This window comes from Xenopus tropicalis, chromosome 9 (genome assembly GCF_000004195.4).
Source record: "Xenopus tropicalis strain Nigerian chromosome 9, UCB_Xtro_10.0, whole genome shotgun sequence".
NCBI classification, from domain to species: Eukaryota; Metazoa; Chordata; class Amphibia; order Anura; family Pipidae; genus Xenopus; species Xenopus tropicalis.
In genome coordinates, this window is record NC_030685.2 from 62,166,349 (window position 1) to 62,185,265 (window position 18,917).

General features: G+C 37.8%; 1 protein-coding gene across 2 annotated transcripts in view; it reads left to right on the forward strand.

The window, feature by feature from the left end:
• The window catches only part of pde1a (phosphodiesterase 1A), a 160,558-nt gene that overhangs the window by 910 nt on the left and 140,731 nt on the right, over positions 1-18,917 (forward strand). The gene's annotated exons all lie outside the window — the stretch shown is intronic.

The window sequence follows — 18,917 nt, forward strand, 5'->3', positions numbered from 1 at the left end:
TTACTCAAAAAGTCCTGGGGCAGTAAATGAACTTAGTACAAACTGTGTTTTAGATGTTTATTCCTTATTAGAAACCATTTTATACACAATATACAGATTTACTACATAAAATCTAGACTGGAGGCATAAACCAATCCTAGATTGAGAATTCAAATATTTATTTCCTAATATTTATCATTTGTAAAAACTGACTTTGGCACATTATGTATCCTTGCCAAAACGTATCCTTCCAAAAACACACAAACCTCTTTTTATTTTTCTTACCTTGACATTTATTTAGGTTTCTTTTAGAAAGTAGAATAAGAAATGTGTGTGTTTTTTTATTTAATCATTTATAGTTTATATCTGTTGTTTTCTTTATCTGATAGAAGAAAACATGCTTTTGTGTTGCTTGAATGGTGTGCAGAAATGTGCTCATGTTTCCATGGAGAAGTTCATAGTTGTTACATAATTGTGTTCTTTTTCTAGACCTGGTAGGGTTCCCAAGCACTGGAAATTAAAGCATGGGGGCTGCGTCTGAAATATTCATGGTCATTTTGAGCCAAGTGAAATCATTCTAGTGAAGTAGTGATTTTCTTTTGTGTTCATAGTGTGCTTGACAATGCCTAAAACTGTAAAGTCTACATTGGTACAAATGTTGTAATCTACCAAAGCTGATGCTTAACAAAATATAAACTTAGACAAAGGTATTGACCATGATCAAACTGATTAAAACCTTTTTGGCTCAGGTGGTTTCTCTGCAGGTGTATTGTTGGTGGTGGCCGAAATTGCCTATGCCATTGACTTTAATAGAAATGCAATTCAAAGTTTATTGTGGCAGATTTTGGGCAGCAAAAGCACATTCTGTCTGAGTGGTAGCAGATGTCAATTAAAGTCAATGGCATGGGCATTTCTCTGCTGGTGAAGAAAATGCCTGGTGTGCCATCTGTGTTCAATAAGCCCAATAAACAAAATATTACTTCTGTTACTTTGCTGTTCATGGGTTATAACCTGGGGAGAGACGAGAGCTGAGTGCAACGATCAGGGAGGAATTATTCCAGAGATACTGTTCTAGGAATGCCCACCAATCAATGGGTTTCCTGATGTGGTGATGTGGTAATTGGACATCATAGGGGTCATTTAAGTCAAACACAGTTACGCTCCCTCACTTTTCCCCACAGTAAATTGCAAGTTTAACCCCAATTGTTAAAGGTACACCCATTAAAATGTACTTTTTGCACTTCTGTATAGTTGCACTTGGCGGTGCTCAGTCCTTTCTGCCTTCCATTCTGAATTGGTAGCTGCTGCACCTATAGATGCAGGGGAACCCTGCAGCAACCAGCACTTCCTGAACAGGAAATAGCACCAGGGTTCCCGTCATGCCCAGCAACAATAGGCAAAGCACACCCTTAAGAATCAGCACAGATGTCACTCATGCCAAAAGTTGGAAATGATGCCAGAAGGACTTGTACTATTGTACTATTGCTTCCAGTTCATGACATAATGGGCCCACAGTTACGTTAATTTCAGCAAATCAGACACAATTGCCTCAGGCACAGCACAATTGCATCAAAGTTGCCCAAATGCTGGGAAAAAAACTATGCAGTGTTGGGAAAAAATATGACTGCACACCAAATTACACTTTACTCACTTCGCTTGAGTCATGAATTATGCTTTTACATCATAAACATGTAACAAAAAAATATTTGGGGCTGATTTATTAGAAGTTGATGATATTTACTTCATGGTTAAAAAATACAGATAAATTCAGATTTAGCAATTGACCAAATGTGTGCTTGCAATTTGCATCAGGTATTACCGATTCAGAGGGGTGTTTGAGCTCAGTGCTGTTACTGAGCTCTAAGATCCCACAGAGCAGAATAAAGTTTGGCTTCATACGGTAAATTCATTCTGCTAAACTGATATACCTATCTGCTTTGCTGAATCTAATAATTAATTAAAACTTTTTTGCCAGTTAGGAAATCATTCCCAACCATCAGGAACGTTTTTTCATAACTAAATTTCAAATAACTGGGAATACTTTTAGGATATGCTTCTTTAAAGTTTATTAAATCTGCCTGTAAGTTTCATGGGCATTCGCAAATAGTGGCAAGATGACCTCCCCCCCCCCCCTGGAATTTTGCATGTCTCCCAGCTGTCCTGGTTTACAGTCCACTGTCCCAGATAGCTGTTTAAATTCTCTGCGGACACTCATGACCCACAGCAGCACCATGATACGACAGGTAAGTAAATATTGCCAGGGGCACAGCAAAACCTTTTACGTAAACCCTAAACAATCATTTTTATTGCCTATATTTAACCAAACTGCACCACTCTCCCTTATCTGTGCTAATGGTTCAGCATATGGCAAAAGGTTTCCCCAAGGGGTTGAAGGGTTAGGAGTTAAAGCTTTCCTGAAGGGGTGAGTGGGACTGGGGATCGGGGGCATGCTGGGTGTGACTGGCATGTTTTACCCTGCATGTTTCATTCACACAGTTAGGACATGCCAAGCACTTGTATGTAACAGAGAAGAGACCAGAAATAATCCTATAAGTGGGAGGAGTTGATCCCAGGTATAGAGGAGAGCACCATAAAGCAGAAATCTGAAATAAAAGCTTTTTAGCAGATTTCTGCTTTATGGTGCTCTCCTCTATACCTGGGATCGTGTCGAGGGGCTCAGCAGTGTGCCTTTTGAGGATTGATGCATCAAGCCTGAATGTTAGGCTGTGCGGTTGAATACCTATTTGTCGAAGTGGGAGGAGTTGGCCTAGTGGTTAAGTTGTCCGCCTATAATACAAGATCCCCTATAATGGCTAACTTGGTTGCTGTAAATCAATTTGAGACTCATGAGAGAAAGTGCTAAATAAATTATAAAAAATTGTTTACTTTTTAAGTGGCTATGCTTTAGGGTTCTTCAGTGTTAATACCGGGGATGGGGGACAGGTAGTGACGTCAATTGGGCCGGTGAAATGGGTGGGACAGAGGCGGACATCTACTTAAAAGGGAAATAATCGCTATGGAGATGGTCAGGGAAGGGAGGAATCTATAGGGAATTTTGCTGCCCATAAAAATTTACTGTCAAATATATTGCCGGTAAATTTGTAATGCCGGCCACTGGCCCTGCCGGCTAGACCGGTCAAGTACCGGCTTGGTTGCTACCCTACAAATCCTCTTTGCATAAAATTTCCCAAAATAATTATGACTTCTAGTTCCTATCATGGTTAGTGAGACTGTGCTGTCTATGGCAGCTCAAAGCAACAGAAACATCCATGTACTATAACTGGCAATAATAAGTCAATTGATACCCATTCCTGATCCTTGTGATATTACTTGGGGAAATCATTTAGTTCAAAGGTCCATTGCCCTTCAGTGCAGAGTCCTAAATGTTAAAGGATGGCAGCACTTTACCACTTTTTCAGAACATCAAGTCCTGGGATGAATGTAGGAGCAGGTTCCTTACATGAGTCTGTATTCCTTAAGACAAAGTTACCCCACAGTTTCTGCCTGGATATTATGGGGGTCTCCTAAAAGCACATTGGTTTTCCTGTACCTGTCATTCCAGATGATGTTAGTGAAGCATAATCCAATGTTCCTGATGTATCTGTACATAGCAACACCTCCCCTACTGAAGGGATATTGGTATGCTCCAGGAACACATCAGTAGCAATGGAAAATCCTTCCTGGTATAAATTCAACCTCACCCCCCAATATATTTCGACATCTCTTCAGACATTGCTGCTCGAACAAAGATATCACATTTGTGTATCTCTCACACTCACATGAAATGTTCCCTTCTGTTTCCAATAGGCTTATTGTTTAAATATTTTTTGTTTTTATTTATACACAAAAACAGTGCAGAGCAAGTGCTGCCCTATGTGTTTCAATACAATATTTACTGTGTGTCACATGTACTGGTGTCATAAATTGTGTACACTTGTATGAAAGCACAGGGTAGAGGTAACATTGCCCAGATTATTTACATTAAAACAGGTTGTTTTTTATTTGCCCCCCCCCCCCCGAAAATTCTCTATGGACACCCATGTTTAGTGTATACAACTGTAATCTTCTTATTGCACCATGTAAGAATATTAAGCACCTCCTTTAAAGCAAAATATATGGTAGTATCATATACCTTCAAGTCCACACATGATTCTAAAGAATATGGTATGAGATATTATGGAATCTGCAAAATGAGATATGATGTGTATTTGGCTACATTTGCCTGTGGGGCACAATATACTAGGAAAATAAAGTGCTGCCTATCCAAAAGAGTTATGGAACACATAAATGGTGTTGCATGAAAGGATAAAGAATCAGTTATAGCTAAACACTGTCTTCAGCATCATGACTGTAAAATAAATATTTAATTTCAGATTATAGATAGGGTGCTCCCAGGCGCTAGGGAAGGTGACAAGGATAAAATCCTTCTCTGTACAGAAGCTTAGTGGATTTTCAAGTTGAATACTGCTTTGGCTACTTATTTTAGGTGACTGTTGAACTGTATAGGGAATAAATCTTTCTCATATGGAATTTTAATGATATTGATGTATGTATTAAATTTGATCTGAGAGCTTAGATATCTCTAAATTAGAAGAGCTCTGATTAATTGATACTAATAATGGTGGATTTGTCAAGTGGTTGGTTGATTAATTTTATTATATGTATGTTTCATGTGATTTTAATTAACTGTATGTTTAGTTTTACCTTTAAAAACCATGAGGGGGCACTACAGCTTCTGATGAAGTGGTAAGAAACCACAAAATGTGTTAAGCTGAAGTGTCAGTCACACAATGCTCCATAGTACCATGATCTGCTCCTATGGTGACTACTGTTTAAGATTTTAAATGAATTTAATAAAGATTAGGTTTTCATGGATTGGAATATAATTGTAATATGTTCCGTTGGACTGCCCTTGGCATCAGTGCTCTAGTTTTGAAAAGTGCAAAAACTGGGAACAATCTGACATGTTTTTTGCACTTTCCTTCCCTCCTTGCACTACAGTGAATTTCTGTAGGTCTTTGTTGTCCAGTATGTAGTGTAGAGACCTGTGTATCCCACCATTAATACAGTACTGCCTTTGTTGGGTAGTGTGAGCCATGAAAAACACAAATTAATGAGTTTCCTGTGGCCATAAGATGCAATTGAGCCCTGTACTAACAGCTGGCCCTATGGCAGTACTCTGTACTGAGAACCATATTTCCAATCTGCCAATAGGTGCAGAGCTCAGCCAGACCCCAGACTCAAGTAATGAGCACAAACATTCAACAACTGCCTTAGCACTTGTATTCTGGGTTATCATAAATGTAGCATACTATATTGTTACTCCCTCTCTTGTCTAGATTTAGTTTTATTTCATGGATTCTAGCAATGTACTAAGGCAACTCTACATTACATAAAGTGTGCAAATAGTGTGTGGTTATTCCAAGAAAGATTTTCATTAGAATTTGGAAATTATGCATGGTAGTTATGCTAGTTGCGTGATAGATTTCTGGATAGTGGTTATAATTTGTAAATCCTGAAACTTGCCTTTGTGATAGTATTTAGGAAACAGAGAAGTGATTTACTTAAAGGTAGGAGTAAAAAAAGAAGGTTTCTGATACACCAGTGTGGATAGAGGATTTAACTTTGATGCAAAAAGGGCACACTTTATAGCCAGTATACTGTCTCCTAGTGAATTTAAGAGGAAAGTGGAGGATAAAACATGGCTTAATATAGTAGGTACATACCCATGTGGAGTAATGTGTTGTGTAACTTGCATAAGTATACATTTATCTAAGGAATTTAGTAGCACGAGTACTGGAAGGGTAATAACAATTTTGTAGTCTACCTCCTTACATGTAGATAATGCAGTATTCGATACATGGGATGAACTGCTAGAAGGTTAAAAAGTAGGACATGTGAACACTGTAAAGTGATTTAAAATAAAATGGACAACAGTCACTTTTCTACTTGTAAAGAAGGGGATCTCGCACTGTTGAAAATTCAGGATATAGAAAGAATTTTACCTTTGAATCATGGTGGAGAAGAGTAGACTATCTCCTATGTGTGGAAATAAAATGAATTTTTAATCTCTTTTAATTTAACACAAGGTCACCCAATGGGTTAGATGTTTGATGGCACATGCTTTACATAAAAGAAAGAATGTTTAATTGAAAGGTAATAGTGAAGTAAATGAAAATAGTGTTTTGACTCTGATTTATTGATAATAAGTAATGGTATTTGTAATAACCTTACTTCCTTCTTAGAAGCATTAAGGGTTAAAATGTAATAATTGGATGTTGGAAGTATATAATGTAATTTCCTTCAAGTGTGTTTTAAATAGAGAGATTGCATCTTTTTCTGTAAAGCCTATGATAAGTCCGTTGGGGGCAATGGGTGAGGTGGTTTTTATGTTTTGATGCGTAATAAAGGTTTTTTAATTTTTGTTTGGTCTGCGAGTCTTATACATATGAAAGTGGACATTATGGAGGCAAAATTTTTTTACGTGATTAAATGATATATTAGCTCTGTTTTATCTGTCATTATTTTGCACACATTTTTAATTCTTTAAAGATTGTGTTTAGAGGTTAACTTATACCTTTCTTTAAGCCAAAAAGGAGCTACCCTTGGAGATATACAGATATTTTTATTTTTTTTGTTTAATTATGCATTAATTTTATTGTAACTACTTCTGAATGAGTAATTTACAGTTCCGTGTATTGAATGTATGTTTGAAAATTCAATAAAAAATAAAAAAGAACAAATAAAAAGAGTGTGTGCCCTGATTTTAGCTAGGAATCAGCCAGACCAATATTAACCCAAATTAGTTATTAACTGAAATGGCATTAATTGGAGGCTGAACTTCATATGACACTTCCAGCCTTGCCAAGTATGTGATTGTGCAAGTGTGAGGTAACTAGTTACCATACAATATGATGGCAAATAGTAGATGCATGGCCTCTTAAAGCTTAGTTTCTACTGACTCTTCTAATTTTGTTTGTGTACTCCTTCTTTGCTTGCTTACTTCTAATTGCAGCCCATGGAATTTCCCCTCAGTCAGTTGTGTGTTAAACCACTTTTATTAAATGTTCTTGCATCAAAATGCTCTCCTTGCACTTCCGTGTAGTTGCACTTTTTCCTGTCTTCCATTCCAAATTGGGTGCTGCTGGGGATGTAGGGGAACCCTGGAGCTACTGCCACCTCCTGACCAGCTGGTATTTCCAGGGTTCCCTTTGCACCCAGAGTCAATAAGTGCAGCACACTTCCACCTAATAATTGGGTGCAGACATAATTTACGCATTAAACACTGGAAAAAAACACCAGGCAGACTTTTGCGCCATAGTGTCCAGTTTTTGAAGAAATGTGGTAACTTTTCCAAATTAGATGCAATTGTGGTAAGCACAGTGCAATTGTGTTAAAAGAATCATTACTTTGCGACCTCAGTGATGCCTGAAGAATTAGGAGCAAATCACCTATGGATACAAGGCAGCCCTGTCCACCTGCTGCTGGCCCTCCCTAACTTGCTTATATGTGGTGGAAGGGGTCACCTATGCGCCTCCAACCCTCATGAATACATCACTATCAAATGCAAACAGCACTCTTTTCAAGGGAGAACTTGGTTTTGTGATGCACAGACCTGTGGGAATTTTTCAATGAGAAGTCCAGGGCCAAAATGCCAAAAATATGGCAGATTGTGCCATTTTTTTGCACTTTGTACCCTTCCCTGCACATAGTAAACAACTTCTAATTTCTATCTGACCAACAACAGCACAAAGTATCTTGTCATTGCGAGAAAAGTCATACAAGTTAGTCAATATTTGCACTTTCCCCTGCGGGTAGTAAATGACCCCTAAAATCTTAAAGGTAGAGCACTAAAATACTCCACATGTAGTTGGAAATCTTCTACTGTTTGCTTCACCGGTTCTGATCACTTCTGTTTCCGACTTTCGTGTCCCATGTGTCTGCAGTCCTCCGTGTGGTCCAAACCAGTCATTGCTACCGTCTGTAACTTATACAAGAAAGTGGCAGCAGTGTTAGACTTGGATGCCAGGCGCCCCCCCAAAACCTTAGACCATGAGCCCACTCTTCAAACTATTCTCCTCCACTCCTCACTTTTATATTTTCCTAGTTTTTTATCTTTACATACATAATCTATTTTCCATCTGTTTAGTCTCTTTGTTAGAAGCAGGAATACCCACTGACACGTGGGCCCACCAGGAGTTTTCCTTGTACCACTGTGGGCCAGGGACCAGGGGCAGGGGAAGAAACGGGTTGCAGACACCAGATTCTTATTGCAAGTTTTTTTATTTAAAAAGTTTAAAATACTAAGTTTAAAATACTAAGGTATCTGCCCAATGCATTTAACTCTCTTATGTACTTCCTTAGGAGCCAAATTAAGAAGTCCAGTCCTGTAAGTAGTAATTAATCTTGCAGCCCAAACAGGCTATGGAGGCACTATTGCAGCACAATTTTATTGTTTAAATATCCCTTGTAAATCTTTGCACATCTTGGAGAAAAATAAATACAAATTAATAATTAAAAAAATAGGGCAAGTCTAAACAACCCAAGATTTATACTTTTATAAAATAAATAAACAATGTACATATTAGGAGTACATCAGTCTTGTTTTAGTTTTTCTAAACAGTAGTTTAGCTAAATACTGAATATTTTTGGCATGAAACATGTTTTCTGGCAAAACCTCCATATTCAGTTTAGAGAGTTGTTAGACTCCTTAGTGTTGCAGCCTACGCTGGTTGCTCCATAATTAGCAGAAACAGCCATTGTCGCAGCCAGGAGAAATTGTGAAACGTGCTTCACAGAACTATTCCAAACCAGCAAAGTACATGATTTGCTGACTAGAAACCACCTTATACCCCATTCTGTAGACAGGGTATCTGGCACGCTCCAGTACACAGGTTCCAAAGGAGTCATACATTGTCGAGACTTTTTGTAGTTTTCATAATGCCCAGTTATTTAATCAGGATAGATGGTCTGTCAGAGGACACTTGACTCCATATAGCCTGTGCGTAACCATGGCAATGCATTCAATGGAAAATTTACTCTTACTGAACTGAAACAAATTATCTCCTAAGTTGCAATTTTTGTTGAGTTATTTTTCCTGGCAATTCATTGCCATGGTTACAAAGATACGATAAATTACTCTGCGTGCTTTGGATGACTTATCTTTGTGAAATAACCAGTGTAGGAAAAATGCATACCTTGGCCCATGACTGTCCAGTTTGCAGACTGAAACCCAGTTGGTTCACCCCTGAAGCTGTTTTGTAGTAAGCAGAATCATTCACTGAATCATGGGAGGAATCAAATAGAGACGTACTGAATCAAGATCTAGGGTGACAGAGTTTCTTAGTGTCTGGTCTGCCTCCCCTGGCCTGCCTTTATGAATACAGAAGATGCAGCTGGTGAAATGAAGCACTAAATGGAGACCTAAAGCAATTCTTCTACTTGCAGGGCACAAACCATGGCAAAAATGTATGGACTTTGCCTTGCAGTTGGTAAATGACCCCTAATATCTGAAAATATAAAAGACGAGGATGCAAAGAAAAAGTGGGCACAATATTTTTTATCCAGCACAAGATGCAGAGCTCTGCCAGATCCCAAAAGCAAGTGTATTTGAATGAGCATTAAGGTGAGCACTTTATCTCTCCTTCCATTGAAAGACTTGCATCTGGGGTCTCTGTAAGTGACCCCCAAAGACTTCAGAATTCGATGAATTATGAGATAAAGCAAATAACACAGGAATGCTCCGTAACTACAAAAAAGGTTTGTGTAATACCCATGTAGCCCACTTTAATGACAGTGCTGCTACCTGCTGAGATCTTATGGCGCTAACAGGGATCCTGAGCCCCACTTACTTTGGGGAACAGATGTTACTTAACTTAATGGCGTGCCTCCACCCAGGTTAGGGACAGATTGAACTGTAACTCCCCTCCTGAGAACTTAATGCTGTACTGTATTCCCTGGTCAGGGACTCCCTGCAACTCCCGGTACCTTGCCCCTTCCCTTTGGGATAGCTGCTTACCAGGCAGTGAGGATCCTCTTTGGATGAAGAGACCAGGACACTGGTATGATGTTGAACCAGTGGAATGTAGTTTATTACTTGCAGACAGGCAGGTTATACAGGAGCAGACTTATATGTCAGGTTACACACACTTCCCTTTGGAGACCCTCTCTCCCTGGGGTTACTCGCGGTACTCCCGCCAGATGATCCTCCTTTGGTGTTCCCTCCGGTACTCATGCCAGAAGACCCCCTCTGAGACCTCACCCCGGTACTCACGCCCGAGCACCCACTGGATTAGGTAATCTCCTGAATTTACCACTTTGTGCCCTGACTCCAGCTATGAGTGCTGTGGGATCTTAATCTCCTGTAGGAGTGATGACTACCCGTACTAAATAACCTGTCTCCCACTCCTAGAGTGAGCTATTAGTTCCAGATCTACTATCTAAACACTAGCCCAGAGGGGGTCCCAGGCAGATAGACCTGGCAGCACATGGCTGCATTCCCTTATATATCTAATGCACCACCCAGTGGCTGCTAACTAAAACTGTAGGGCTACTCCCTGTTAACTATTAACCTCCCAAACCACCCTTGGCAGCCTGTACAAGGGGAACCATCCTAGGGGCCCAATTTTGGAGATCCCTACACCCAGTAATATGAATATTTGTATTTCTCTCAAATCAGATATATGCATTTCCTGTACATCCCATCTATCTATACATCTTGCCACTGGTCTTACTCCATGGATGGTGAAGATGGTGGTATATATATTTATATGAGTGTGTGTGTGTATAGTATGTATAGCTAATCACACCAGGAATTTTAACATTAGTCACTTTATTTACATATATATACTATAAATACACACAGAAAGAGTCCAACACTCGCTGGGATATTTTTTATTATAAGGTATCCTTCTTTCTTATAGAGAGAAAAAGCATATCAGTCTAAATTATCATTGCTGTATTTCAGAGCTTTTTGGATAACTGGTTTCTGTATAATAGATCCCATAACTTTAATTTAAGAGAATTGGAGAATATAGCTAGGGTTGCCACCGGTCTGGTTTTAAACTGGACATTCCAGTTTTTCAAAGGGCTGTCCAGTAGTGATGTGCGGGTCGAGAAAAATTCGACCCAAGCCTAACCCGCCCGCTTCCAACTCAAAGTCTACACAACCCGGCTTCTGCCCTGTATTTATAGACCTGCGGGGAGAGTGAATAGAAGTGCTCAACTTGAACCTGTGACCCACAAGTCATGTGCCAAGGTCACACATCACTACTACAAAATACATAGAGGACAAGAGAATTTCCCTTTTTTGCCCACTGGAGGGTTCAGTCTGCACTTTTGATGTTTCTTTTGGATTTATAACTTTTGAGTATGATTATCCCATATTTTGGCCTTTGAGGAGTGTTGAGCACACATCACTACTGTCCAGTTTAAAACTTTCTGTTAGGTTTATTACAAAGAGAAAACTGGACATAAATCCAGCCAATTGTGTCTAAGTAACACAAAACGCCCTAGCATTATAACCTGGTCTGACATCATTGTGTCTTCCCCTAACGTAATTGTGCTCATCTCCAGCATCATTAACCCCCCCCCCAATGCCTTCAGCCCCATCTTCTTTGTTCTATCTATCTATCTATCTATCTATCTATCTATCTGTAACAAATCAAAATGGTTGAGGAGACTGCTTCATACGTATGCAAATAGACCAAAGGGATACTGGTAACAAATTCCTTAAGGCTCCTAAAAAAAACCCAATTTACATGGGTTTATCTATCTATCTATCTATCTATCTATCATCTATCTATCTATCATCTATCTATCTATCTATCTATCTATCTATCTATCTATCTATCTATCTATCTATCATCTATCTATCTATCTATCTATCTATCTATCATCTATCTATCTATCTATCATCTATCTATCTATCTATCTATCTAACAGCTGTTACTCTCTTTATGTAGATTATCTGCAAGAAAAGAGCTGATTGTTTATAACAAATTCCTTAAGGCTCCTAAAAAAAACCCAATTTACATGGGTTTATCTATCTATCTATCTATCTATCTATCTATCTATCTATCTATCATCTATCTATCTATCTATCTATCTATCTATCTATCTATCTATCATCTATCTATCTATCTATCTATCTATCTATCATCTATCTATCTATCTATCTATCTATCTATCATCTATCTATCTATCTATCATCTATCTATCTATCTATCTATCTATCTATCTAACAGCTGTTACTCTCTTTATGTAGATTATCTGCAAGAAAAGAGCTGATTGTTTATAACTGTAAATAGCAAGAGAGAGGCTTACACTTTCATTAAGTCTGCTTGGAAGCACTGTATCTAGAGTCAAAATCTCAGTGTAAAACTCGTGAACATGCCTTGTTTTATATAAATTCTAAAAGTGGTCAGCGGTCAGTGCATTCTGATGTTCAATGTTGCAAAAGAAGCACCAAACTAAAAGCTTTTCTTTTTGCCTTTTTATTTACTTTTTAATGTGCTTTTGTTTACTGATTCTGCCTTTAAACAGGACATGCTACTCACACGTCCTTGTCTGATCTAAAATAAAAATGTCTATATTCAGCCTCTCTGGGGGATCACAACTCGGAAGTCCCAATTACTTTTCAGCCTGAAAGGTTTGCATTTCCCCTTTCTTGACCCACTCAAGCCCAATAGCCCACTGAATGGCAGGGGTTAAAACAGTCACAATCTGCTTCTTGAAAGTGGGTTAATTCCTACTCTAATAAATGAAAATCACTGTAACACAAAACTGTTAACTTAACTGGGTACATGGGACCCCTATACAAACAGAGGCATAGAAGATCAGCAAAACAATCATTAATAGGGCAGGATAGGAATAAAGGCATTTGTTATCTATCTGTCTGTCTGTCATCATCTATCTCTTTCTCTCTCTATATATATATCTCTATCTGTCTATCTATCATTAGCTATCTCTCCATCTATCTATCTGCTAACTAAACAAATAAGGTGGGAACCAGCAAAGCCCAATTAATTCAGGAGAATCACTATCACCTTGAGAACAGCTTGCCCACCAGCTTGTACCAGATTTAGATCTGTTCTGTATATGCCAATGCAACATTCTTCTGTATTTACATTCATATTCACATTAACTAGTGAACAGAAGAATGCTACCCACACAGAAATGAAAAAAGTTGTAGTTGATGTTGATATTATACTCTATACTGTAGCGTCAATGACCTTGACAACTGAAATAGAAAATTAAGGGCATGTAAAAGATTTTACGCCTAAAAAGTGTAAAATATTGTGTAAAATGATAATGTCATGCAGTTTAGAACTCAGACATTACATTTAGTGATGAGCGAATCTGTCTCGTTTTGCTGCACTGAAAAATTTCCGGAGTGTGACTTTTTTGTTGCCGCATCTTTCTTTTTTTTTGTCACCCTTGTTATTTTTGCAGCGACCACGCCCATTTTGATGCGCACCAAATTTTTTTGCGACTAATTTTCGCGGAACAATTCGCCAATGGCAAAATGCAGAAATTCTCTGCAAATGCATGCCTGGTGAAAAAATGTGCTCATTACTAATTACATTTACAAATGTGTGTTTTTATTAGGGCCAGGTTAACATATATTTACACATTATACCATTATTTTAACCACTTCAGACCTGGCATAACCCTTTGGCACTATGCAGATTTTTTTTCAAACTTACACACTTTTTTATGCAACATTTTTACAACTGGCTAACGTTTCTGTCAGAATTCACTACACAGCTATTTACTGTAAAATAGGTTAGAAGGACCTGCACTCCATGTTAAGTAAATCATATTTCTTTAGTGAACATAAATGTATATCCAACATTTTGACCCACATTAGGGTCTTTATCAAGGACCTTGATAAAGAGCCTAATGTGGGTTGAAACATTGGATACACATTTATGTCATTAAAGTGTGGGTCCTTCTGAACATAATTACTATTGACCCAGCACCCACTTCATGGAGAGACTGAGTGCGGGCGCTTTACATTAAAATGTTAATATATATTACAGTAGAAAACAATAATATTGCATAGAAAGATATTATACCATGGGAATTGTGATGAGGTTTATGGGGCTGATTTATCAACATTTGAATTCAAATCTTTTTCATGTTTAATATTTATTAAGTGCAAAAAATATAACAAACTCAAACATAAAACTTTGACATCTTAAAGCTTGTGAGTTCATGTTGAAGTTAATGGGAGTTCCTATGTATGCTTTTTTCTTTTTTTTTTCATATTTTTCACATTTTTTTTTTACAATCTTGTAGACCAACTGAAAAAATGAAAAATATGTTTTTCATCAGTTTAATATGATCCAGCTTTTTATGTTCAATTTTTTAACTAAATAAGAAAACAGAGTTTGGTAAAATTTTAAGTTTATTCAGATTGAAAAAAAACCCAAAACTTTAGGGGGCAGATTTAGCAATTGTTGTATTTGTTTCTGCAATTCATTTTTTTTGTGCTCATGTAAAAGTTTTTCGCTATTTATTTTGTGTCAAAATCACGAAAAAAGCAAATGTAAAAATCCACCATCTAAAAGCTGTTGCGGTCACGTTGAAGTCAGTGAGAGCAACATGTAACAATCTTTATTTAGTTTGTGGTTCTTGAGGTTTTCTGGTTCTTTTTCATCTGTATTTTAATTTGCTCCTTTTTTTATATTCGGATCTTTTAATAAATGTCTAGACATTTGTGGGTTAAGTGGAAATTAGTTTATTCGTGGTTTTGAAAAACTCTGAAACCACTAAAATCAGAATGATGATAAACGGCCACAAAAATGCAGTGTATTTCAGTGTCTTTTTTCACACCTTTCTAAATGGGCAGAAATGAAGCTATACAGCAATGACACAAGTAAAACCCCGTATTGGTTCTTGCCTTGTGTGCAACAGTATCAGAGAGCTCGTATATTAACCCAATCTGTACTTGCCTCCAGCAAACCAATTTCTCAGACCAGATTGCTGATAGCATAACATAATTGGGGCTGTCTGGGAGCTGATGGAGCCCAGTTAGATAATCAAAAGTAAATTCGGCTAATTACTGGCATTTATGTACCTACTGACATGCTACACAAAGACGTTATTGTCAATCATATGCTCCAAGTTTAGCTGTAAATATATTTTAGGCCTAAATAAATGAAATGCTGGAATCTGTCTTTGTTTGTTTTTCACATAACTGCCGAAAATTACTACACAACTAATTAAGCTGGTTCTCAGGGTTACAGAAATACCACATATGGGAGCACTCTCAGGAGAGTTGACCATGAAAAGGCTAATATTGGAGAGACCAAACAGGAAATTGTCTGTCAGCAGTTTAATGGGTGTGTAGCATGATCATGATAACGGGGGAAGCCAACATCACTAACAAGAACCAAGCAGAATACATTATTGACTATGCGCTGAGCTTCCCAGTAGCCTTTTTGCCAGTAGGAACTGAGCACTACAATTTTCCACATTTTTATATACAGGTATAGGATCTATTCCCCAGATAGATTTGTTATTACAGGTATGGGAACTGTTATCCAAAGCTCAGGACCTGAGATCTTTCCATAATTTGGATCTCTATACTTAGGGGCCCATTTACTAAACAACTTTGAGATAATTTCGTATTTTTTCTAACTTTTAGGAATGTATGCGAAAAGTTCGATAAAATTCCACAAGTTTTTCATGGTTTTTGTTAAATTTCCACAAAAGAATCGTACTTTGCGCAAAGAATCCAGTCCAGTACCATTGAGTCCTATGGAAGGCTTTCAAAGCCAGAAAGGTTTTTGTGGCATAACCAACTTTTCGTCACAAAAATTTGTGACTTTGGGAATGCAATAGCGATATTTTTGTATGAACGATAAAAGCATTTTCAAGACATTTTAGAACTTCAGAAATTATTGTGGTTACGCCGAATTTATACCATATTGTGATCCATTATCTGGAAACCGGTTATCCAGAAAGCTTTGAATTACAGAAAGGTCCTTTCCCATAGACTCCATTTAAATCAACTAATTCAGATTTTGAAAATGTATTTCCTTTTTCTCTGTAATAATAAAACAGTATCTTGTACTTGCCAACTAAGATATAATTAATCCTAAATGGAGGTCAAACTATCCTATAGGCACAGCAAGACAACCTTTGCATCATCATCCAAAAATGCTAGAATAGGGGACCTGATTATTAATTATAGGCAGTGAGTTGGGAGGGGAATGTGAGAAGTACAGTGATATCTAGGAAGTGCAGAATGGAAAGTGAAAGTAATTGCCTGCCCAACCTCTATGTCTGATGTATATGATTTACAGCTGATTAAGTAAATTTATAACAGGTATGGTTTAATACAAACATTTTGTTTCATATTTAGTTTAGAAAGGTCTATTTATATTAGGGTGACCAGATCACTTGGAATTTCAGGGACACGTCTAATAAATACACATTACAGGGGAGCATTTAAAATAAACTGCAATCAGTTCAGCCCTGCTTGCTGGATTTTTTAGAAGTGCCCCCTGAATTTTCACATGATCTGGTCACCATATTTTATGTGTGGGTGACAGGTCCCTTTTAACCGCTGTGTGAGGTAGTGATAACTATAGATGATTGGGGTACAAATAACAATACAGTGCATACATAGAGTACATAGAGTTACCCTATGAACATCCTGTGGTTACAGCTGAGAGATACAGCAAAAAAGAATTCAGTAATCTTTACATTATAATAAGCGTTCCCCGTTCCATTTTACAAACTCATCTTAGCAGTTTAAAGAGATCTTGTGCAAATCAGCAGCCCACATAATAAATAGTTGCAAGCAGGTGCACATTGACTTGATAAATGACTTCCATTCACAAGATTCTGTTATGACACGGCGCTTGTGTGCATTCAGGTAATTTGTGTCACTGTGGATAATGTATCAGAGATACTTTACACATTCAGATATCTAAATGTTGTCAAGATATCCTATTAATGTGCTATAATAATATATACAATACGCACAGGTGGGGAATTGGTGGATTGGCACGCGCTTCCATACCATGTGTCTGCTCACTGCAATAACATGAGCTGCAACACAAGGATTAATAAACATGTTTTTTCCAGTGCTATTCTCACTTAAAGGGGACATATACCCAATGTATAATGTAAAGCAAAATGACCAAGAGTTCCCTTCTGTTGCAATTTACATTTTTTTTTAGATTTAATGATATTAGCAGGAGCACCCTCTGGGGTTCTGTCCAGGCAAGGGACAGACAGGTTAGTGAACCAGAAAGTGTCCTAACACTTCTCTGCCTTGTACATTCCAATAAAATATAAAATAAAATATATAACATTTATTCCCAGTGGGGGTAATGTGCTTATGCACCAGTAACACTGGGGTACTGTGTTTAGGTTCTGACTATACACACGGTTTTGATGTGGCACCTGAGACGTCTCTGCTCAGTTCTCATGCTTAGTGATACAGCTGAGCAGAGAAGTGTCAGGAGATGCTTTGTGCATCAGTAAATTATATTGTTTTCATTTTTGAATGTGTCGTTGCAAAGAAAGAACATGGCAAAAACATGGTGGCCAGTTGCACGTCTAGCAGGTAAACGAGTCATTTCAAATTATGATTGAAAGTCTCTGTAATGCTTTAATGCCCTTGCCTTGCATTGCCATGTATGAATCACACACTTTATTCTTAGGGGCCTAAGTACTTTTATTAATGTCTCTGATGAAACTAATGAATGAAATTACACTCACTGCATCCAACAGTGGAAATGTAAGTTCAAATTAACTTTTAGTAAGATGCAGACATTGATATCCTGATTTAAACTGCAGTTGGTCTCATTTTTTCATGTTTTTAATTATTGTATTTTTACTGAGCTCAAAGAACATGATATATAACAGTAAGGTGACACAGCATTTTGCTGAAATATTTTGAATAATGTTTCCTTTTAGTTTTCCTTTTATCTACCTATTTGCAGAGGTCAAAGACAAACTTTTCACCACAAAAAATGAATTTTAGGTGCCAGGTTCCCCCTGCAATTATAACACTGATTAATTCCGAATAGGGTTGCCACCTGTCAGGTTTTGACCCAGACGGACGGTTTTCGGAAGGGCTGTCAGGATCAAAACCTCCTGCCCATTTTTCCAAATTAGGAAAATCAGGCAGGAATCACTGAGATTGACGATTGGCCGATCGCCGTATCATAGCCCCGTCCAGTGATGTCACAGCCTAGCCTCTTCCCCGCCCCGTGATGTCATGGCCCCTCCTCTTCCTCACTCCCACGACATCACTGCCCACCCCCTGCCTGGCGACAATCACTGGCAGAGATGGCAACCCTAATTCTGAAGCAGAATTCTATTGCTTTATTTTTTATTACTTATGTTTCTATTAGAACCCTCTCCTATTCATCTTCTAGTTTGTCCTTCACACAGCTATCTTGCTGTTAGGTTAAAAGGAACCCTAGCCCACAGAGGGCAATTTAGTGAAACAGTAGAAATAAATAAATAGATTACAACAAAATACAGCCCACTGAAGAACCAAAATACAGTGAATTATTCCAGACTATATTCAGTGCGTTTATGTGCTGCACTTCTGGATAGCACAGGTTCTTCCAATATATACTGTATACAGGGACGTTCAGGACCCAGGGGTTTTGGGATAAGTCTTTCCATAATTTGGATCATATCTCCTAAAAAATCATTTAAATATTAAATAAATCCAATAGGGTTGTTTGCCTCCACTAATGATTAATTATATCTTAGTTGGGATCAAATACAAGGTACTGTTTTATTACTACAGAGAAAAAGAAAATCTTTTGTAAAAATTGGAAGTCTTTTTATAAAACTGACTCAATGGGAGATGGCCTTCCCATAATTCAAAGAACAGAAAAAAAGGAAATTGAATAGTTTGATTAAAATAGAGCCTATGGGAGTTTCCCCTAATTTGGAGCTTT